The sequence below is a fragment of the Drosophila elegans genome, unplaced genomic scaffold (assembly GCF_018152505.1).
Source record: "Drosophila elegans isolate 14027-0461.03 unplaced genomic scaffold, ASM1815250v1 contig_243, whole genome shotgun sequence".
In the NCBI taxonomy this organism is placed as follows: domain Eukaryota; kingdom Metazoa; phylum Arthropoda; class Insecta; order Diptera; family Drosophilidae; genus Drosophila; species Drosophila elegans.
The window spans coordinates 71,380-95,221 of NW_024545617.1; the positions used below are offsets into that span (position 1 = coordinate 71,380).

The 23,842-nt window shown below is 39.6% G+C and overlaps 5 non-coding genes and 1 pseudogene across 5 annotated transcripts; all 6 read right to left on the minus strand.

Annotated features, from left to right (window-relative positions):
- Positions 1-275: 275 nt before the first annotated feature.
- On the minus strand, positions 276-9,730 carry LOC121467221 (annotated as a pseudogene).
- A 353-nt stretch (positions 9,731-10,083) lies between these two features.
- LOC121467206 lies at positions 10,084-10,262 on the minus strand. The gene has a single exon (XR_005977344.1). It is a non-coding gene; the product is annotated as a 5.8S ribosomal RNA (ribosomal RNA).
- A 735-nt stretch (positions 10,263-10,997) lies between these two features.
- Positions 10,998-12,992, minus strand: LOC121467211. The gene has a single exon (XR_005977349.1). It is a non-coding gene; the product is annotated as a small subunit ribosomal RNA (ribosomal RNA).
- A 3,279-nt stretch (positions 12,993-16,271) lies between these two features.
- LOC121467218 lies at positions 16,272-20,243 on the minus strand. Its single transcript, XR_005977356.1, has one exon. It is a non-coding gene; the product is annotated as a large subunit ribosomal RNA (ribosomal RNA).
- A 354-nt stretch (positions 20,244-20,597) lies between these two features.
- Positions 20,598-20,776, minus strand: LOC121467207. The gene has a single exon (XR_005977345.1). It is a non-coding gene; the product is annotated as a 5.8S ribosomal RNA (ribosomal RNA).
- Positions 20,777-21,512: 736 nt separating this feature from the next.
- On the minus strand, positions 21,513-23,494 carry LOC121467212. The gene has a single exon (XR_005977350.1). It is a non-coding gene; the product is annotated as a small subunit ribosomal RNA (ribosomal RNA).
- Positions 23,495-23,842: the final 348 nt, after the last annotated feature.

Consider the following 23,842-nt stretch of genomic DNA (forward strand, 5'->3'; position numbering starts at 1 on the left):
TGTTGACGATTTGTCTTGTTTGCTTTGTTCGCGTGTTCGCGTTCGCGGCGGTCCGTAGGCACGTCTGTACTCAACGAGAGTTCGATCGCGACTGACTATTAAGATGACGATGCATTTGGCTACCTGTTTAATTAGGTTATATCTAATCCATATCATATTTAACCTCCTCCTCCTAATAAAATATATAAATAATATATAACAACAAAAACTATCAAACATATATGATGATAATTTAAATTGATTATGTTATATATTATATATATATATATTTATTATCGAATCATCAAGCAAAGGATAAGCTTCAGTGGATCGCAGTATGGCAGCTGCTCAACCACTTACAACACCTTGCCTGTTACAAAAGTCGTTTACAATTGATTCTAGGCTTTGTCATTGTATTAAATAATGTTTTTATATGTAACTAGCGCGGCATCAGGTGATCGAAGATCCTCCCAATTTACTATGTTACAAATTACATTGGCATCACATCCATTGTCGTTCATAAAATAAATTATAAACTTTAAATGGTTTAGAAAGCCATACAATGCAAATTGCCCCTTATTTATCATTGCAGTCCAGCACGGATACGACCTTAGAGGCGTTCAGGCATAATCCAACGGACGTAGCGTCATACCACTGTTCGCTCGAACAAGTATTGTGCCATTGGTCCGTACCTGCGGTTCCTCTCGTACTACGCAGGAATGCTGTCGCAACAACGTTTTGTCATTAGTAGGGTAAAACTAACCTGTCTCACGACGGTCTAAACCCAGCTCACGTTCCCTTGCATGGGTGAACAATCCAACGCTTGGTGAATTTTGCTTCACAATGATAGGAAGAGCCGACATCGAAGGATCAAAAAGCGACGTCGCTATGAACGCTTGGCCGCCACAAGCCAGTTATCCCTATGGTAACTTTTCTGACACCTCTTGTTAAAAACTCTTTAAACCAAAAGGATCGATAGGCCGAGCTTTTGCTGTCCCTGTGTGTACTGAACACCGAGATCAAGTCAGCATTTGCCCTTTTGCTCTATGTGTGGTTTCTGTCCGCACTGAGCTGGCCTTGGGACACCTCCGTTATTATTTGAGAGATGTACCGCCCCAGTCAAACTCCCTACCTGGCAATGTCCTTGAATTGGATCATACCTGAGTAATTGGAGTTATACCAAATTTTCAAATCAAAAATACATAAATGCACTCCTTTTATTAAAGAATTTGTTTGCGATTATATAACAAACTCGTGATACTTTGATCAAGAAGCTTGCATCAAAACCCAATACCATAAGATATAATAAATATATCCGTATAATGGCTAGGAAATGATACACGTTCCATTTAATCAAGTAAGTAAGGAAACAATAAGAGTAGTGGTATTTCATTGGCGATACCAAACCGAGGTCTAATATCTCCCACTTATTCTACACCTCTTATGTCTCCTTACACTGCCAGATTAGAGTCAAGCTCAAAAGGGTCTTCTTTCCCCGCTAATTATTCCAAGCCCGTTCCCTTGGCTGTGGTTTCGCTAGATAGTAGATAGGGACAGGTGTAAAACAGATCTCTCCGACACTTATTTTACGTGGCGTGTTCCACACTGAAGGGATTACAACCACGGCACTCTAATATACCCACAAGTTGATATATCATGCACCCACAAGTGAGTACATAACACACCCACAAGTGAGTATATAGTGCATGTGTCTAGATTAAGCGCCAGACCAACGCCCCGGACTAGAAGCTATAGCTATGTACATAGCAACCACCCCGGTGTCAATTCGAGTGTTTACTTGCCGGGCAAACACTCCCCCTTGCTGAGGGGCGAGATCATCTAAAATCTCTACTGCTCTATGGGTCACAGCACCCGAGTTGTATAACGCAACTCCACGTCGAACCCGAGAGTTCTACCCGCGATATGGGTGTCAACCACAGCCACCACGATACTCCCACAAGGGGGCCGACCTCAATGGGCAGCCTTGGAAAACTGCCCAACCCGTGGTACCGAAATTAAGGGCTCGGTAGGCCCTCCCCCTTTGGCTCCGACAAGCCCGGATAGGGTGCCCATGTGCCATATTAGTCGCCTCCTACGACAAGCAATGGCGAGCTGTGGCAGAATTCTTCGCCGCTAACCACACAGCAAGGAAGTTGGGCTAAATGCCCCTCCTGCGGTCGAACACCTCTTCAGCGAACTCCGTCAATCGCTGCATCCTCTCCTCGTCCTCCAGAATTCCTTCGAATATCCAGTTTTCGCCAACGCGCCGCACACCAAGTCCATCGAGGTCGCGCAAGTCTGCATATAACGGACAAGCACATAAAATGTGCTCCCAGTCCTCATTTGGATCGCCACATGAGCATGCGGCAGTATCGCTGAGGGCTCTCCTGTGCAGAAATGCATTGAACGATCCGTGCCCTGTGAGCAAGAATCCCGTACGCATCGGGAACCCAAAATTTGGATTCCGATAGATGAGCCTGACATCTGGTACGAATTTGTTGGTCACCCGTCCTGGTGCATCAACATCGTCCCATCTGTCCTGCCAGTCCAGCAGTAGGCAATCGTCTATCCGCACCATTCGTTGCTCCCAGCTTAGACCTGTGAGGTCTTCGCCGTAGGTCCAGTCGTACTCCTCCAGCGGGTATCCACGTTCTGAGTTTGTATTTGACTGCTATTTTCATAGCAGCCAAATCAAACGGGGGAGCTCCAGCAAGCACCTGCAGTGCCAGGGTTGACACTGTTCGGCATACCGGAAGGCATCCAAGTAGGATCAGCCTTTGGCAGGCATTTAGACGCATTTTTGCGACTACTTGCCTTGCCCCGTGGCGTACCACACCGAGGCACCAAATAGCGCGCATGGCGCCATGAGTCCGGCATATATGGTCCGCCTGGCTCGAGGACTGAATCCCCAGTCAGCTCGAAGCACACGCGCCAATGCTCCAACGACTCCAGTCATTCGCTCCTTCAGCAGTATCGATGTGCTTGAGAAAACTCATGCGCTCGCTGACTGTGATGCCAAGGTACCGGCAGCTGCTAACGTATGGTAGATTTGCTCCTGCAAATCTTACCGACGGACTCCGGTTAAGGGAACCTTTTAACAGCATTATGACCGTCTTGCTGGTGGAAACGGCAACGCCAATTTCCACTCCCCACGTTTCTACGATGGACATCAGTTGCGCTCCTTTTTCCTCTAGATTTCTTCGACTGTTTCCTTCGACGAGTAGCAACAGATCATCCGCGTACGCACTCAAAGTGCAGTACGGCTCAAGGCGCTGTAGCAGTACATCCATCAGAACGTCCCATATGAATGGGCCACTGATTGACCCCTGCGGGCAACCTCTAGTTACAGGGACATTGACTGTCCCATAACTGCTTTTGATCGTTGCGCCCCGGCCGGAGAAAAAGCTCTGCCACAAGCTCATTTCTCGGCATCCCAGGGCATCTAGGTGGCGCAGCGCAGCGCTCCATTCGACGTTGTCAAATGCTCCTTTGAAGTCCACGAAGATTCCGAGCACGTATACTGCCGGGGAGGCACGGACGCTGCTCATAACGTGTCTCCAAGCATCCTCCACACATCGTCCTTGGCGAAAACCAAACTGCCATCTGCATCCTTCCGGAAGAACTTCTTTCACACGATTAACCATGATGGCCTCGAGCACCTTTCCAAAAACTGGAAGCAAGCAGATCCCCCGATAGGAAGATGGCTCACATTTATCCTTGTTGGGTCCCTTGAGCAGTGCCACTACACGTGGACACTTCCACTCACTGGGAAAGTACCCCAACCGAATACAGCGGGAAAACAACGCCGTTAGGTGCTCAGGAATGGCGCGCCAGACTGCCTTGCAGATTGTGCCGTTGATGCCATCCATGCCGGGAGAGCGTCTGCTCTTCAGCTTGGCGACACAAGCAGCAATCTCGGCCACTTCAAGGGTCGGTGGGACATCCTGCGGTAAGGCAATCGGTGCATCAGACTCCGCAACTGGGAAAAAGTTACGAAGGAGCACTCGCGCACAGTCACCCCAATCAGTCGACCAGCTCGCCATTTACACGCAGGCACCCAATCTCCGTCCGTTTTCGACCTCGGCAAATCTTGTAGACACGCCCCCAGGGATCGTGCGAATTCTCTCCAACAAAGCGTCTCCAGTGGTCCTCCTTGAGTGTTCAGGATGAGCTTTTTGTAATCGGCTGAGGCAAGCCTCAACTCGATCACAAGCCGCTCAATCTCGTCCACGTCTCCACGACGGCGAGCATCCTGTACACGGCGTCGGAGTCTCCTGACTCTGCGGCGCCCTGCGCTAAGGTCAGCGGTCCACCAGCCCACTCTTCTCCTCGGTTGTCCAGGTGTCCTTCGGCCCAGGGCAAGATCGCACACATCGTGGACAATCTGCCGCAAGGTCGAAACCTGGTCGTCCAACGGCGATTCAAAAAGTTCTTCCGGAATTTCGGCTGCTCTCCTCACTATCTCCTGTTCGAACAATCGCCAACGTGCATTGGAGAAGTTCCAGGACGGCACAGGAGGTACACCCTCGATCGCGTTAGTGGTGGTCAAGGTGGCCTCAACATAAATAATGTTGTGGTCACTTGGCCCCCACTCGTCCACTCTCCATTCATATGTGGCCCACATATTCGCTGCATTGTTGGCAATTGTCACGTCAATATCGCTGTGGAATCCTCTCATGTTATTGAACGTGTATACCTCGCTAGGCTGGTTAAGGGCGATGGCTCCCTTCTCCAGTATCCACTCACACAACAGCTCACCCCGAGAGTAGTTAGCGTGTCTCTCAGCAAAGTGAGAGAGTTTGCTAAACCACATGGGGGATGCTGCATTCGCATCCAGTCCAAGGATTGCGGGAGTTCTGCTGGCCTGCAGCAGAAACGCATCCATATACCTGAGGTACGGCTCTAGCGGAAAACCGAACCGGCAGTATGCGGAGCAAAGGAAGATTGAGCCAAAACTCCCTTGCAGCCTCACGCATACGCCAAACTCCGTGGTGAGGGGCTCCACTGGCATGCAGATGGCATCGTGATGGTCCACAGCAATGGCTGCATCTCCACTCGGATTCGAAAAGACCCTTTGCCCTGCGGGCAGCCTTCCCAAAAACTCGGCTCCGAGGTACGGCTCCTGTAGCAGTGCGAACAGGCAATTTGACTGTCGCATTCTGACTAGAGCGTCGGACATCGCAACTTCGCCACGACCACAGTTTGCTTGGATGAAGCTAAACATTAATGTCTAGCATTCACCCTCGCCAGCACCGCCGCATACACAGGACAACCCGGCGAGAGCATATGATGCCCCGACGGGTAGCCCTTGAAGCGGCAATTCCGGCAGTCCGTCGGATTGGTGCAGCCTCGCGCACTGTGGCCGGCCTGTCCGCACTGGCGGCACACATTCTCCTTGTATCGGCACTGCGCGACTTTGTGGTCAAAGCCAACGCATCTGTGGCACGCGTAAGTACGCACCAGCGCTCGGCAGTTATAGGCAAACCAGCCGATATACGCCTTGCCTCCGTCCAGGATCTCCAAAGCAATGGCATTCACCTCAAGCGTCACATTTACTGTGGCGCCATCAGCTGCAGTCCACGGCTTCTCCAGGTGCACCGCCTTTTCAAACGCAGCCAAGTCCATCACTTCTGCGAAGTTGTTCTTATACAGCTCCTTCATAAAGTCAGCCGGCGTCGTGGCCGTGTCCACGTTGCTCACCACCACTTTGGGTCGCTGCGCAGGGTTCTGTTGCACCTCCAGGCCAACTTCGCCGAACCTCTTGCTTGCGACAACCTTTTTTATTTCTCCTGACGAGGGGGTGCGGATTATGGCACCGCCACGCGCAAGCCCTCTCACCTCGTGCAGGCGAACACCAAGCGTAGGGGCAATCTCCTTGCGCACCTTCTCTGCAACCTGGTTGCCCGTGACGCTTGGGTCCTTGCTGACTACAACAGCAGACCAAGTCTCACGAGGCTTCCTCGGCGCAGGAACCGGAGCAGCATGCGGCACCGGAAGGCTCGGATACGCAGCTGCATATCCGGTGGGCGGCAATGAGACCACAGCTGGCGCGACAACGGGCGTAGGAGGAGCAAGCGATTGCCGCTTACTCATCTCCTCGAGGACGGCGTTACGCATTGCCAGCGAAAGCACCATCTCCTCGTACCTATTCAGGCTACGCATCATTGCGCTAGCCTGCGAAGTGTTCAACTTCAGCGACACCACATTGGTCACAAACTCATCCCTTATTTGGGAGAGCTCACTCGCGACCGTTGACGAATCGTCAATACGATGTTTGACCATCGGTTTAGCGGCAGTGGGCACAGCAGGAACAACGAATCCGGTGGCTTGAGCAGCACGAGGGGGGCAACAACATCTTCCACAGCCGCAGCACTGTTTGCAACTCTGGCGAGAGTGGCGGCGATGGCGGCTTCCATGGACGTAGACGGTCCCTCAAGCGAGGAAAGCGCCTCATCAAAATCCGGCTCCGGTAAGCCCAAACTACCGTGAATGGCAGCCACCTTGGCCTGCGAAACGGACCTCGGCGGCGCCTTGGTCCGCTTGCCTTTAGGGCGACTTCTACCTCTAGCAGCACTGCTTGCCCGACTGCTTGCACTCTTGTCGCTGTCCGACATCTCCATATTGGCGCCCTCTGGAGGGGGCACCGACGCCATCTATCGCCCTTTTCTCGGACACAATAAGCTTGTACACTTACCAAGATCCGATACTCGATCCAGCAGACGAGGTGGCAACTCCGAAATTAGTCGGGACACACACCCGCTAAACAGCTGTTCGACAGCTGGCTGTGCACAGCTCTGTTCTCTCTCAGAGAGCGACGCGCTCTCTTTTCCCAAAACGCACGTGGCGCAAGTGGAAAATTACCAGACGAAAAGCTCGATTTTCCGCGAAAATACGCAATGCACAATCGCGAAAAACACACCAAGCACTTTCCAGGTGAAACCCTTTCAGGAAATTCACTTTTTAGGAATTTATTCCGTCTACTTCTCTCGAAATCGAAAAATCAACCGGAGCGCACGAAAAACACGTCTGATAGGGACAGTAGGAATCTCGTTAATCCATTCATGCGCGTCACTAATTAGATGACGAGGCATTTGGCTACCTTAAGAGAGTCATAGTTACTCCCGCCGTTGACCCGCGCTTACTTGAATTTCTTCACTTTGACATTCAGAGCACTGGGCAGAAATCACATTGTGTCAACACCCGCTAGGGCCATCACAATGCTTTGTTTTAATTAGACAGTCGGATTCCCCAAGTCCGTGCCAGTTCTGAATTGATTGTTAATTGATAATCGTTATAATTAATAAGAACTAATTGGTTTGACCCAATTAGTATTCTTAAAAATTTTAGCAAGAAAGTTCCACAATTGGCTACGTAACTAAACTATCCGGGGAACAAGTAACTTCCATAAATGAAAGAAACTCTATTTACCCAGAACGAGCACATAAACCATGTTATTGTTTCCCAATCAAGCCCGACTATCTCAATCTTCAGAGCCAATCCTTATCCCGAAGTTACGGATCTAATTTGCCGACTTCCCTTACCTACATTATTCTATCGACTAGAGACTCTTCACCTTGGAGACCAGCTGCGGATATTGGTACGGCCTGTTGAGAAGTTTGCGTGTCCCCACCATAAATTTTCAAGGTCCGAGGAGAAAATATCGACACAACAGTATATGTCATGCTCTTCTAGCCCATCTACCATATCTCTCTGCGAAAGACTTCCATGGTAGTACGGCTATAAAACAGAAAAGAAAACTCTTCCGATATCTCTCGACGGCTTCTTTATGGTCGTTCCTGTTGCCAGGATGAGCACGAGGCCCATATTTAATAACAAACGGATACTCAACAGGTTACGGAATTGGAACCGTATTCCCTTTCGTTCAAAATTATTCAAGTATATTATTTTTGCCTTTTATTATTATTTGTGTTTCTTAATAGTTTGCTTTTTGTTTTACTTGAAAATTTTCGGCTTTCGCCTTGAACTTAGGACCGACTAACTCGTGATCAACCACTGTTCACACGAAACCCTTCTCCACTTCAGTCCTCCAAGGTCTCATTCGATTATTTGCTACTACCACCAAGATCTGTACCAATGGCAGCTCCATGCAGGCTTACGCCAAACACTTCTACGCATACCATTGTACCTTCCTACTCACTAAAGTTTCAAAATTTATATTACAAGTAATATAAATCATCTACTTTAGCGGTAATGTATAGGTATACAACTTAAGCGCCATCCATTTTAAGGGCTAGTTGCTTCGGCAGGTGAGTTGTTACACACTCCTTAGCGGATTTCGACTTCCATGATCACCGTCCTGCTGTTTTAAGCAACCAACGCCTTTCATGGTATCTGCATGAGTTGTTAATTTGGGCACCGTAACATTACGTTTGGTTCATCCCACAGCGCCAGTTCTGCTTACCAAAAGTGGCCCACTGGGCACATTATATCATAACCTTAAACTTCATATCAAGAAAGTTAAGGTTCTTACCCATTTAAAGTTTGAGAATAGGTTAAGATCGTTTCGACCCTAAGGCCTCTAATCATTCGCTTTACCAGATAAGATTATTTTATATAACATTAAAATGCACCAGCTATCCTGAGGGAAACTTCGGAAGGAACCAGCTACTAGATGGTTCGATTGGTCTTTCGCCCCTATACTCAATTCTGACAATCGATTTGCACGTCAGAACTGTTTCGGTCTTCCATCAGGGTTTCCCCTGACTTCAACCTGATCAAGTATAGTTCACCATCTTTCGGGTCACAGCATATATGCTCAAGGTACGTTCCAGTTAGAGGCATAAATAATATAAATATCATTATACATAACTATATAGAACGCCCCGGGATTGTGTTAATTAGCTATAAATAGTTAAAAACTAATCCCATTATTAGTCAAGTTAATTACGCTATTAGGTTTATATCCCAATAACTTGCACATATGTTAGACTCCTTGGTCCGTGTTTCAAGACGGGTCCCGAAGGTATCCTGAATCTTTCGCATTGTTAATCATACAAGTGCTTATAATAAACACAAAAATCAATGATAATTATGCCATTATATAATTCCGAAAAATTAACGCACTGTATTCATATAAATCTATCAACACTTTATCAAATTAATGACATTTAATCTGTGTTAAAACGCAAGCATTTTAATTGGATTAAACTATAAGCCATATTTTATGATAAATTTTGTATGTTAATAGATTACAATGTCCTTATATGGAAAAAATGCACACTATTATCATAATATTGTTTAAATATTACAATTTTAATGATGAATTTTCCATAATGGATATTCAGGTTCATCGGGCTTAACCTCTAAGCAGTTTCACGTACTGTTTAACTCTCTATTCAGAGTTCTTTTCAACTTTCCCTCACGGTACTTGTTTACTATCGGTCTCATGGTTATATTTAGTTTTAGATGGAGTTTACCACCCACTTAGTGCTGCACTATCAAGCAACACGACTCTTTGGAAACATCATCTAGTAATCATTAACGTTATACGGGCCTGGCACCCTCTATGGGTAAATGGCCTCATTTAAGAAGGACTTAAATCGTTAATTTCTCATACTAGAATATTGACGCTCCATACACTGCATCTCACATTTGCCATATAGACAAAGTGACTTAGTGCTGAACTGATTTCTTTTCGCTCGCCGCTACTAAGAAAATCCTTGTTAGTTTCTTTTCCTCCCCTAATTAATATGCTTAAATTCAGGGGGTAGTCCCATATGAGTTGAGGTTGTATATAACTTTTTATTAATTAATTCTTTAAATATAATGAGAAAACATTTTATAAATTCGATAATTATAAAGAACCAACGAAGAGCAATAACATTTCCAATAGCTTTCGAATTTCTAATCATTAATAAGAGACAATTCTAGATGAAAAATATTTCAACATTTTTTATGCTAGACATTTCTCAGTATCATTTGATTGAAAACGAAAATATTTTTCTTCGTTTATCACATCCATTGTGCGTTAATGTTTTCATATATTTTTAATATTATGAATAATAAATAATTATCCAATAATATACCATGTGCTTATAAATTTTATTTAAAAATTTTATAAACAACTTAATTAGCATAGTCTTACAACCCTCAACCATATGTAGTCCAAGCAGCACTATAAAATTAATTAAAGTACATAACAGCATGGACTGCGATATGCGTTCAAAATGTCGATGTTCATGTGTCCTGCAGTTCACACGATGACGCACAGTTTGCTGCGTTCTTCATCGACCCATGAGCCGAGTGATCCACCGCTTAGAGTTTTATAATATTTGTTTTTTTAATTTCGTCAATTGTGTTTTTATTGAAAGAAATTAAAAATACACCATTTTACTGGCATATATCAATTCCTTCAATAAATGTATTTTTATACCTAAAATAAATGTTGCGAAATGTCTTAGTTTCATATAAACAATATAATACCAATTTTCATTTTTCATTTTATTTCTATTTAAGTTTGATATATATTGCATTTTATATAAAACATTAACCTGATTATTAACCGGGTACAACATTATATATTTTAGGTTGTTGCATTAACCAATGTATGCCCATAACTTAGATGAACAATACATATGCGCAACGCGTGTATATTATGGTCCATATACACACAAAGTAATTATATTATATTCTATTATATATTATATATTTAACATATCGTATATATATCTTCTATCTATCTGTATCTCTAATCGATTGGCCAGGTCGATTTTTATTTTATGGACATCAGAGCCTCCGCCCACGACTCGTAATTGATATCTCATAATAATTACTCGGCATTGGACACCATTTGCTCGAGCTATTTAAGTCCATAGGACTATACTTTTCTTTCATTAAAACGCTTTAAATTAGATAAGATATTTTTGATATATTTTTTGACATATTTATATATATATATATATATAGATTATATAATATAATATATTTTTTGGCAAATTTATTTTTTTGTATTATTAAATAATACAAAATTTTGTGTTAACGGTAAAGATATTATACAATAATGATCCTTCCGCAGGTTCACCTACGGAAACCTTGTTACGACTTTTACTTCCTCTAAATAATCAAGTTCGGTCAACTTTTGCGAAACAACCGTAACACGCAAGGCGTCACAGTGATCACGTCCGGAGACCTCACTAAATAATTCAATCGGTAGTAGCGACGGGCGGTGTGTACAAAGGGCAGGGACGTAATCAATGCGAGTTAATGACTCACACTTACTGGGAATTCCAAGTTCATGTGAACAGTTTCAGTTCACAATCCCAAGCATGAAAGTGGTTCAGCGGTTTACCCGGACCTCTCGGTCTAGGAAATACACGTTGATACTTTCATTGTAGCGCGCGTGCAGCCCAGGACATCTAAGGGCATCACAGACCTGTTATTGCTCAATCTCATTATTGCTAGACGCAATTTGTCCATTTAAGAAGCTAGTGTCCTTATAATGGGACAAACCAACAGGTACAGCTCCACTTATATAAACACATTCAAACACAATAAACATTTTACTGCCACCATGAATGAAGGCTATATAAGCTTCAACACCATAATCCTGAAGATATCTATTTAATATATTTGAGTCTCGTTCGTTATCGGAATTAACCAGACAAATCACTCCACGAACTAAGAACGGCCATGCACCACCACCCATAGATTCGAGAAAGAGCTATCAATCTGTCTTACACACTTATGTTCGGACCTGGTAAGTTTTCCCGTGTTGAGTCAAATTAAGCCGCAGGCTCCACTCCTGGTGGTGCCCTTCCGTCAATTCCTTTAAGTTTCAGCTTTGCAACCATACTTCCCCCGGAGCCCAAAAGCTTTGGTTTCCCGGGAAGCGACTGAGAGAGCCATAAAAGTAGCTACACCCAATTGCTAGCTGGCATCGTTTATGGTTAGAACTAGGGCGGTATCTGATCGCCTTCGAACCTCTAACTTTCGTTCTTGATTAATGAAAACATCTTTGGCAAATGCTTTCGCTTAAGTTAGTCTTACGACGGTCCAAGAATTTCACCTCTCGCGTCGTAATACTAATGCCCCCAAACTGCTTCTATTAATCATTACCTCTTGATCTGAAAACCAATGAAAGCAGAACAGAGGTCTTATTTCATTATCCCATGCACAGAATATTCAGGCATTTGAAGCCTGCTTTAAGCACTCTAATTTGTTCAAAGTAATTGTACCGGCCCACAATAACACTCGTTTAAGAGCACTAATGCAGGTTTTTAAATAGGAGGAACATATGAAAAAATACAAGTATTTAAACATATATAAGAACTCCACCGGTAATACGCTTACATACATAAAGGTATAGTACTAACCACAATTGTAAGTTGTACTACCCGTATGAAGCACAAGTTCAACTACGAACGTTTTAACCGCAACAACTTTAATATACGCTATTGGAGCTGGAATTACCGCGGCTGCTGGCACCAGACTTGCCCTCCAATTGGTCCTTGTTAAAGGATTTAAAGTGTACTCATTCCAATTACAGGGCCTCGGATATGAGTCCTGTATTGTTATTTTTCGTCACTACCTCCCCGAGCTGGGAGTGGGTAATTTACGCGCCTGCTGCCTTCCTTAGATGTGGTAGCCGTTTCTCAGGCTCCCTCTCCGGAATCGAACCCTGATTCCCCGTTACCCGTTGCAACCATGGTAGTCCTAGATACTACCATCAAAAGTTGATAGGGCAGACATTTGAAAGATCTGTCGTCGGTACAAGACCATACGATCTGCATGTTATCTAGAGTTCAACCAGTATAACGATCTTGCGATCGCTTGGTTTTAGCCTAATAAAAGCACATGTCCCATAAGGTTCATGTTTTAATTGCATGTATTAGCTCTAGAATTACCACAGTTATCCAAGTAACTGTTAACGATCTAAGGAACCATAACTGATATAATGAGCCTTTTGCGGTTTCACTTTTAATTCGTGTGTACTTAGACATGCATGGCTTAATCTTTGAGACAAGCATATAACTACTGGCAGGATCAACCAGAATAATGTTTTTAATTCATATTACTTTCATATTTTTTTAAAATAGAAATTAGTAATACAAAATTTATTATAGAGTATTTTTCTTTAAATTGCATTTAGGAGGGAGGAAAATAATCTTGATACGAATATGGCTATCTTTGTTTAGCTTCATAATCGTTTTAAAATTCTTTATATTTGTTACACGCCACGTTTGCCCACAGTAACTAGAATTTTTCATATATAATTCTATAATATAATTCATATTTACATATTTCATTTTAAAATATCATTTTATTTCGCCATACATATATATTTCACACATGTACCAATTATTTTTGATTAACCAATATAAATATTGAGTTAAATCATTTGTATTTTTATGATAAATTTAAAATCTATCATTTCCATATAACTCTCTGGTAATATATCACATAAAACCGAGCGCATATGAAACATTTATAATATATATATAATATATATAACAACAGCACTAATAATAACATTAGCCTGAATTAGATTAACGATAAAGGTCGGAAAACAATTGTTGCCATATAATAATATATACAACCTTGGCTTTCGTTTTCAAACATTATTATCTAAAAAGTGATGACACTTAATATTAACCGTGTATCAAGCCAAGTCTCGTATTTATTTTCATTTCATATATATTATATCAATAATATTGATTTATTACAACATTTTCATATATATGAATGTTATTTATTATAGGTATTCACAATATAATATTAATTATATATGTTCTGAGAAATACCCATATATTTGGTTGCCAGCCAACAGGCACTACCCTATATATGTTTTTGGACACGCCGTCTTTAAACTGCATGTTTACAGTACTAAAAGTCTCCCTTCATATGAATTTCCTCCATATACTTGAGGAAATTGAAGGAATATTTTATATTTTCCATACATTTCATATATAATATATCAATAATATTGATATATTACAACATTTTCATATATATGAATGTTATTTATTATAGGTATTCACAATATAATATTAATTTTATATGTTCTGAGAAATACCCATATATTTGGTTGCCAGCCAACAGGCACTACCCTATATATGTTTTTGGACACGCCGTCTTTAAACTGCATGTTTACAGTACTAAAAGTCTCCCTTCATATGAATTTCCTCCATATACTTGAGGAAATTGAAGGAATATTTTATATTTTCCATACATTTCATATATAATATATCAATAATATTGATATATTACAACATTTTCATATATATGAATGTTATTTATTATAGGTATTCACAATATAATATTAATTTTATATGTTCTGAGAAATACCCATATATTTGGTTGCCAGCCAACAGGCACTACCCTATATATGTTTTTGGACACGCCGTCTTTAAACTGCATGTTTACAGTACTAAAAGTCTGCCTTCATATGAATTTCCTCCATATACTTGAGGAAATTGAAGGAATATTTTATATTTTCCATACATTTCATTTATAATATATCAATAATATTGATATATCACAACATTTTCATATATATGAATGTTATTTATTATAGGTATTCACAATATAATTTTAATTTTATAAGTTCTGAGAAATACCCATATATTTGGTTGCCAGCCAACAGGCACTACCCTATATATGTTTTTGGACACCCCGTCTTTAAACTGCGTGTTTACAGTACTAAAAGTCTGCCTTCATATGAATTTCCTCCATATGCTTGAGGAAATTGAAGGAATATTTTATATTTTCCATACATTCCATATATAATATATCAATAATATTGATATATGATAACATTTTCATATATATGAATGTTATTTATTATAGGAATTCACAAAATCATATTAATATTATATGTTCTGAGAAATACCCATATATTTTGTTGCTTTACTATAAGCAATCCATTGTATGGATATTCTCAATTTACCCAAATGAATATAGATATATTTTTTTAATATTAAATATATTAAATTTCATTTCATTTCATTTCATTTCATTCCATTCCATTCCATTCCATTTCATTTCATTTCATTTCATATTCATTTCATTTATTAATTCGAAACTTTTAGTAAATCTTGTTACTTTGACAATTTTTTATCAGCGTCACTAAGTAGATGACGATTCCATTTGGCAACCATAAGGGACTTGTAGTTTTTAGACTCAAATTTTTCATATGGAACATTTTTTTTGTATATTTGTATATATTTATAATATAAATAAGACTCTTTTAATTTGAGATTTGTTTATATGCGTCACTAAGTAAGATGACGATTCATTTGGCTACCAAAAATGACTTGTATTAATAATTCTTTCTTCTTATTTAATATGCATAGATATCATTTCATTTGCCTTTAATAAGAGACATTAGTTTTGCTATCAAGCAAGACTTATTATATTTTGACAATTTATATCTGCGTCACTAAATAGATGACGATTCATTTGGCTACTGTATGTGACTTATAGTCCTAAGATATATAATATCTAAGCTCTTACCTGGAACTTCAGCACTCGGCATTTGTTTTCACATTCGCGTCACTATTAAGATGACGATGCATTTGGCTACCATAAGTGACTTGTAGTTTTTAGGCTCGTATTTTTCATATTAAAAGTCTTTTTAATATGTATGCAATTTTTCGTTTTAGTTTTTTTTTCAAATTGTATATATATATTTAAAATAAATATATATACCGTTTAATTTGCCGCCTTTAATAAAGGGACTTGTAGTAAGACTCTTTTAATTTGACATTTTATTATATGCGTCACTAAGTAAATGACGATTCATTTGGCTACCAAAAAAGACTTGTAGTAAGACTCTTTTAATTTGACATTTTATTATATGCGTCACTAAGTAGATGACGATTCATTTGGCTACCAAAAAAGACTTGTGTAGTTTTTAGATTCATATTTTTCATATTAAAATATGTTTATTTATATGGCTTTATAATTCTTTCTTCTTTAATATGCATAGATATCATTTCATTTGCCTTTAATAAGAGACATAAGTTTTGCTATCAAGCAAGACTTATTATATTTTGACAATTTATATCTGCGTCACTAAATAGATGACGATAGAACATTAGGCTACTGTATGTGACTTATACTCTTAAGATATATAATATCACACATTCGCGTCACTATTAAGATGACGATGCATTTGGCTACCTGTTTAATTAGGTTATATCTAATCCATATCATATTTAACCTCCTCCTCCTAATAAAATATATAAATAATATATAACAACAAAAACTATCAAACATATATGATGATAATTTAAATTGATTATGTTATATATTATATATATATATATTTATTATCGAATCATCAAGCAAAGGATAAGCTTCAGTGGATCGCAGTATGGCAGCTGCTCAACCACTTACAACACCTTGCCTGTTACAAAAGTCGTTTACAATTGATTCTAGGCTTTGTCATTGTATTAAATAATGTTTTTATATGTAACTAGCGCGGCATCAGGTGATCGAAGATCCTCCCAATTTACTATGTTACAAATTACATTGGCATCACATCCATTGTCGTTCATAAAATAAATTATAAACTTTAAATGGTTTAGAAAGCCATACAATGCAAATTGCCCCTTATTTATCATTGCAGTCCAGCACGGATACGACCTTAGAGGCGTTCAGGCATAATCCAACGGACGTAGCGTCATACCACTGTTCGCTCGAACAAGTATTGTGCCATTGGTCCGTACCTGCGGTTCCTCTCGTACTACGCAGGAATGCTGTCGCAACAACGTTTTGTCATTAGTAGGGTAAAACTAACCTGTCTCACGACGGTCTAAACCCAGCTCACGTTCCCTTGCATGGGTGAACAATCCAACGCTTGGTGAATTTTGCTTCACAATGATAGGAAGAGCCGACATCGAAGGATCAAAAAGCGACGTCGCTATGAACGCTTGGCCGCCACAAGCCAGTTATCCCTATGGTAACTTTTCTGACACCTCTTGTTAAAAACTCTTTAAACCAAAAGGATCGATAGGCCGAGCTTTTGCTGTCCCTGTGTGTACTGAACACCGAGATCAAGTCAGCATTTGCCCTTTTGCTCTATGTGTGGTTTCTGTCCGCACTGAGCTGGCCTTGGGACACCTCCGTTATTATTTGAGAGATGTACCGCCCCAGTCAAACTCCCTACCTGGCAATGTCCTTGAATTGGATCATACCTGAGTAATTGGAGTTATACCAAATTTTCAAATCAAAAATACATAAATGCACTCCTTTTATTAAAGAATTTGTTTGCGATTATATAACAAACTCGTGATACTTTGATCAAGAAGCTTGCATCAAAACCCAATACCATAAGATATAATAAATATATCCGTATAATGGCTAGGAAATGATACACGTTCCATTTAATCAAGTAAGTAAGGAAACAATAAGAGTAGTGGTATTTCATTGGCGATACCAAACCGAGGTCTAATATCTCCCACTTATTCTACACCTCTTATGTCTCCTTACACTGCCAGATTAGAGTCAAGCTCAAAAGGGTCTTCTTTCCCCGCTAATTATTCCAAGCCCGTTCCCTTGGCTGTGGTTTCGCTAGATAGTAGATAGGGACAGTAGGAATCTCGTTAATCCATTCATGCGCGTCACTAATTAGATGACGAGGCATTTGGCTACCTTAAGAGAGTCATAGTTACTCCCGCCGTTGACCCGCGCTTACTTGAATTTCTTCACTTTGACATTCAGAGCACTGGGCAGAAATCACATTGTGTCAACACCCGCTAGGGCCATCACAATGCTTTGTTTTAATTAGACAGTCGGATTCCCCAAGTCCGTGCCAGTTCTGAATTGATTGTTAATTGATAATCGTTATAATTAATAAGAACTAATTGGTTTGACCCAATTAGTATTCTTAAAAATTTTAGCAAGAAAGTTCCACAATTGGCTACGTAACTAAACTATCCGGGGAACAAGTAACTTCCATAAATGAAAGAAACTCTATTTACCCAGAACGAGCACATAAACCATGTTATTGTTTCCCAATCAAGCCCGACTATCTCAATCTTCAGAGCCAATCCTTATCCCGAAGTTACGGATCTAATTTGCCGACTTCCCTTACCTACATTATTCTATCGACTAGAGACTCTTCACCTTGGAGACCAGCTGCGGATATTGGTACGGCCTGTTGAGAAGTTTGCGTGTCCCCACCATAAATTTTCAAGGTCCGAGGAGAAAATATCGACACAACAGTATATGTCATGCTCTTCTAGCCCATCTACCATATCTCTCTGCGAAAGACTTCCATGGTAGTACGGCTATAAAACAGAAAAGAAAACTCTTCCGATATCTCTCGACGGCTTCTTTATGGTCGTTCCTGTTGCCAGGATGAGCACGAGGCCCATATTTAATAACAAACGGATACTCAACAGGTTACGGAATTGGAACCGTATTCCCTTTCGTTCAAAATTATTCAAGTATATTATTTTTGCCTTTTATTATTATTTGTGTTTCTTAATAGTTTGCTTTTTGTTTTACTTGAAAATTTTCGGCTTTCGCCTTGAACTTAGGACCGACTAACTCGTGATCAACCACTGTTCACACGAAACCCTTCTCCACTTCAGTCCTCCAAGGTCTCATTCGATTATTTGCTACTACCACCAAGATCTGTACCAATGGCAGCTCCATGCAGGCTTACGCCAAACACTTCTACGCATACCATTGTACCTTCCTACTCACTAAAGTTTCAAAATTTATATTACAAGTAATATAAATCATCTACTTTAGCGGTAATGTATAGGTATACAACTTAAGCGCCATCCATTTTAAGGGCTAGTTGCTTCGGCAGGTGAGTTGTTACACACTCCTTAGCGGATTTCGACTTCCATGATCACCGTCCTGCTGTTTTAAGCAACCAACGCCTTTCATGGTATCTGCATGAGTTGTTAATTTGGGCACCGTAACATTACGTTTGGTTCATCCCACAGCGCCAGTTCTGCTTACCAAAAGTGGCCCACTGGGCACATTATATCATAACCTTAAACTTCATATCAAGAAAGTTAAGGTTCTTACCCATTTAAAGTTTGAGAATAGGTTAAGATCGTTTCGACCCTAAGGCCTCTAATCATTCGCTTTACCAGATAAGATTATTTTATATAACATTAAAATGCACCAGCTATCCTGAGGGAAACTTCGGAAGGAACCAGCTACTAGATGGTTCGATTGGTCTTTCGCCCCTATACTCAATTCTGACAATCGATTTGCACGTCAGAACTGTTTCGGTCTTCCATCAGGGTTTCCCCTGACTTCAACCTGATCAAGTATAGTTCACCATCTTTCGGGTCACAGCATATATGCTCAAGGTACGTTCCAGTTAGAGGCATAAATAATATAAATATCATTATACATAACTATATAGAACGCCCCGGGATTGTGTTAATTAGCTATAAATAGTTAAAAAACTAATCCCATTATTAGTCAAGTTAATTACGCTATTAGGTTTATATCCCAATAACTTGCACATATGTTAGACTCCTTGGTCCGTGTTTCAAGACGGGTCCCGAAGGTATCCTGAATCTTTCGCATTGTTAATCATACAAGTGCTTATAATAAACACAAAAATCAATGATAATTATGCCATTATATAATTCCGAAAAATTAACGCACTGTATTCATATAAATCTATCAACACTTTATCAAATTAATGACATTTAATCTGTGTTAAAACGCAAGCATTTTAATTGGATTAAACTATAAGCCATATTTTATGATAAATTTTGTATGTTAATAGATTACAATGTCCTTATATGGAAAAAATGCACACTATTATCATAATATTGTTTAAATATTACAATTTTAATGATGAATTTTCCATAATGGATATTCAGGTTCATCGGGCTTAACCTCTAAGCAGTTTCACGTACTGTTTAACTCTCTATTCAGAGTTCTTTTCAACTTTCCCTCACGGTACTTGTTTACTATCGGTCTCATGGTTATATTTAGTTTTAGATGGAGTTTACCACCCACTTAGTGCTGCACTATCAAGCAACACGACTCTTTGGAAACATCATCTAGTAATCATTAACGTTATACGGGCCTGGCACCCTCTATGGGTAAATGGCCTCATTTAAGAAGGACTTAAATCGTTAATTTCTCATACTAGAATATTGACGCTCCATACACTGCATCTCACATTTGCCATATAGACAAAGTGACTTAGTGCTGAACTGATTTCTTTTCGCTCGCCGCTACTAAGAAAATCCTTGTTAGTTTCTTTTCCTCCCTAATTAATATGCTTAAATTCAGGGGTAGTCCCATATGAGTTGAGGTTGTATATAACTTTTTATTAATTAATTCTTTAAATATAATGAGAAAACATTTTATAAATTCGATAATTATAAAGAACCAACGAAGAGCAATAACATTTCCAATAGCTTTCGAATTTCTAATCATTAATAAGAGACAATTCTAGATGAAAAATATTTCAACATTTTTTATGCTAGACATTTCTCAGTATCATTTGATTGAAAACGAAAATATTTTCTTCGTTTATCACATCCATTGTGAGTTAATGTTTTTCATATATTTTTTAATATTATGAATAATAAATAATTATCCAATAATATACCATGTGCTTATAAATTTTATTTAAAAATTTTATAAACAACTTAATTAGCATAGTCTTACAACCCTCAACCATATGTAGTCCAAGCAGCACTATAAAATTAATTAAAGTACATAACAGCATGGACTGCGATATGCGTTCAAAATGTCGATGTTCATGTGTCCTGCAGTTCACACGATGACGCACAGTTTGCTGCGTTCTTCATCGACCCATGAGCCGAGTGATCCACCGCTTAGAGTTTTATAATATTTGTTTTTTTAATTTCGTCAATTGTGTTTTTATTGAAAGAAATTAAAAATACACCATTTTACTGGCATATATCAATTCCTTCAATAAATGTATTTTTATACCTAAAATAAATGTTGCGAAATGTCTTAGTTTCATATAAACAATATAATACCAATTTTCATTTTTCATTTTATTTCTATTTAAGTTTGATATATATTGCATTTTATATAAAACATTAACCTGATTATTAACCGGGTACAACATTATATATTTTAGGTTGTTGCATTAACCAATGTATGCCCATAACTTAGATGAACAATACATATGCGCAACGCGTGTATATTATGGTCCATATACACACAAAGTAATTATATTATATTCTATTATATATTATATATTTAACATATCGTATATATATCTTCTATCTATCTGTATCTCTAATCGATTGGCCAGGTCGATTTTTATTTTATGGACATCAGAGCCTCCGCCCACGACTCGTAATTGATATCTCATAATAATTACTCGGCATTGGACACCATTTGCTCGAGCTATTTAAGTCCATAGGACTATACTTTTTCTTTCATTAAAACGCTTTAAATTAGATAAGATATTTTTGATATATTTTTTGACATATTTATATATATATATATATATAGATTATATAATATAATATATTTTTTGGCAAATTTATTTTTTTGTATTATTAAATAATACAAAATTTTGTGTTAACGGTAAAGATATTATACAATAATGATCCTTCCGCAGGTTCACCTACGGAAACCTTGTTACGACTTTTACTTCCTCTAAATAATCAAGTTCGGTCAACTTTTGCGAAACAACCGTAACACGCAAGGCGTCACAGTGATCACGTCCGGAGACCTCACTAAATAATTCAATCGGTAGTAGCGACGGGCGGTGTGTACAAAGGGCAGGGACGTAATCAATGCGAGTTAATGACTCACACTTACTGGGAATTCCAAGTTCATGTGAACAGTTTCAGTTCACAATCCCAAGCATGAAAGTGGTTCAGCGGTTTACCCGGACCTCTCGGTCTAGGAAATACACGTTGATACTTTCATTGTAGCGCGCGTGCAGCCCAGGACATCTAAGGGCATCACAGACCTGTTATTGCTCAATCTCATTATTGCTAGACGCAATTTGTCCATTTAAGAAGCTAGTGTCCTTATAATGGGACAAACCAACAGGTACGGCTCCACTTATATAAACACATTCAAACACAATAAACATTTTACTGCCACCATGAATGAAGGCTATATAAGCTTCAACACCATAATCCTGAAGATATCTATTTAATATATTTGAGTCTCGTTCGTTATCGGAATTAACCAGACAAATCACTCCACGAACTAAGAACGGCCATGCACCACCACCCATAGATTCGAGAAAGAGCTATCAATCTGTCTTACACACTTATGTTCGGACCTGGTAAGTTTTCCCGTGTTGAGTCAAATTAAGCCGCAGGCTCCACTCCTGGTGGTGCCCTTCCGTCAATTCCTTTAAGTTTCAGCTTTGCAACCATACTTCCCCGGAGCCCAAAAGCTTTGGTTTCCCGGGAAGCGACTGAGAGAGCCATAAAAGTAGCTACACCCAATTGCTAGCTGGCATCGTTTATGGTTAGAACTAGGGCGGTATCTGATCGCCTTCGAACCTCTAACTTTCGTTCTTGATTAATGAAAACATCTTTGGCAAATGCTTTCGCTTAAGTTAGTCTTACGACGGTCCAAGAATTTCACCTCTCGCGTCGTAATACTAATGCCCCCAAACTGCTTCTATTAATCATTACCTCTTGATCTGAAAACCAATGAAAGCAGAACAGAGGTCTTATTTCATTATCCCATGCACAGAATATTCAGGCATTTGAAGCCTGCTTTAAGCACTCTAATTTGTTCAAAGTAATTGTACCGGCCCACAATAACACTCGTTTAAGAGCACTAATGCAGGTTTTTAAATAGGAGGAACATATGAAAAAATACAAGTATTTAAACATATATAAGAACTCCACCGGTAATACGCTTACATACATAAAGGTATAGTACTAACCACAATTGTAAGTATGAAGCACAAGTTCAACTACGAACGTTTTAACCGCAACAACTTTAATATACGCTATTGGAGCTGGAATTACCGCGGCTGCTGGCACCAGACTTGCCCTCCAATTGGTCCTTGTTAAAGGATTTAAAGTGTACTCATTCCAATTACAGGGCCTCGGATATGAGTCCTGTATTGTTATTTTTCGTCACTACCTCCCCGAGCTGGGAGTGGGTAATTTACGCGCCTGCTGCCTTCCTTAGATGTGGTAGCCGTTTCTCAGGCTCCCTCTCCGGAATCGAACCCTGATTCCCCGTTACCCGTTGCAACCATGGTAGTCCTAGATACTACCATCAAAAGTTGATAGGGCAGACATTTGAAAGATCTGTCGTCGGTACAAGACCATACGATCTGCATGTTATCTAGAGTTCAACCAGTATAACGATCTTGCGATCGCTTGGTTTTAGCCTAATAAAAGCACATGTCCCATAAGGTTCATGTTTTAATTGCATGTATTAGCTCTAGAATTACCACAGTTATCCAAGTAACTGTTAACGATCTAAGGAACCATAACTGATATAATGAGCCTTTTGCGGTTTCACTTTTAATTCGTGTGTACTTAGACATGCATGGCTTAATCTTTGAGACAAGCATATAACTACTGGCAGGATCAACCAGAATAATGTTTTTAATTCATATTACTTTCATATTTTTTTAAAATAGAAATTAGTAATACAAAATTTATTATAGAGTATTTTTCTTTAAATTGCATTTAGGAGGGAGGAAAATAATCTTGATACGAATATGGCTATCTTTGTTTAGCTTCATAATCGTTTTAAAATTCTTTATATTTGTTACACGCCACGTTTGCCCACAGTAACTAGAATTTTTTCATATATAATTCTATAATATAATTCATATTTACATATTTCATTTTAAAATATCATTTTATTTCGCCATACATATATATTTCACACATGTACCAATTATTTTTGATTAACCAATATAAATATTGAGTTAAATCATTTG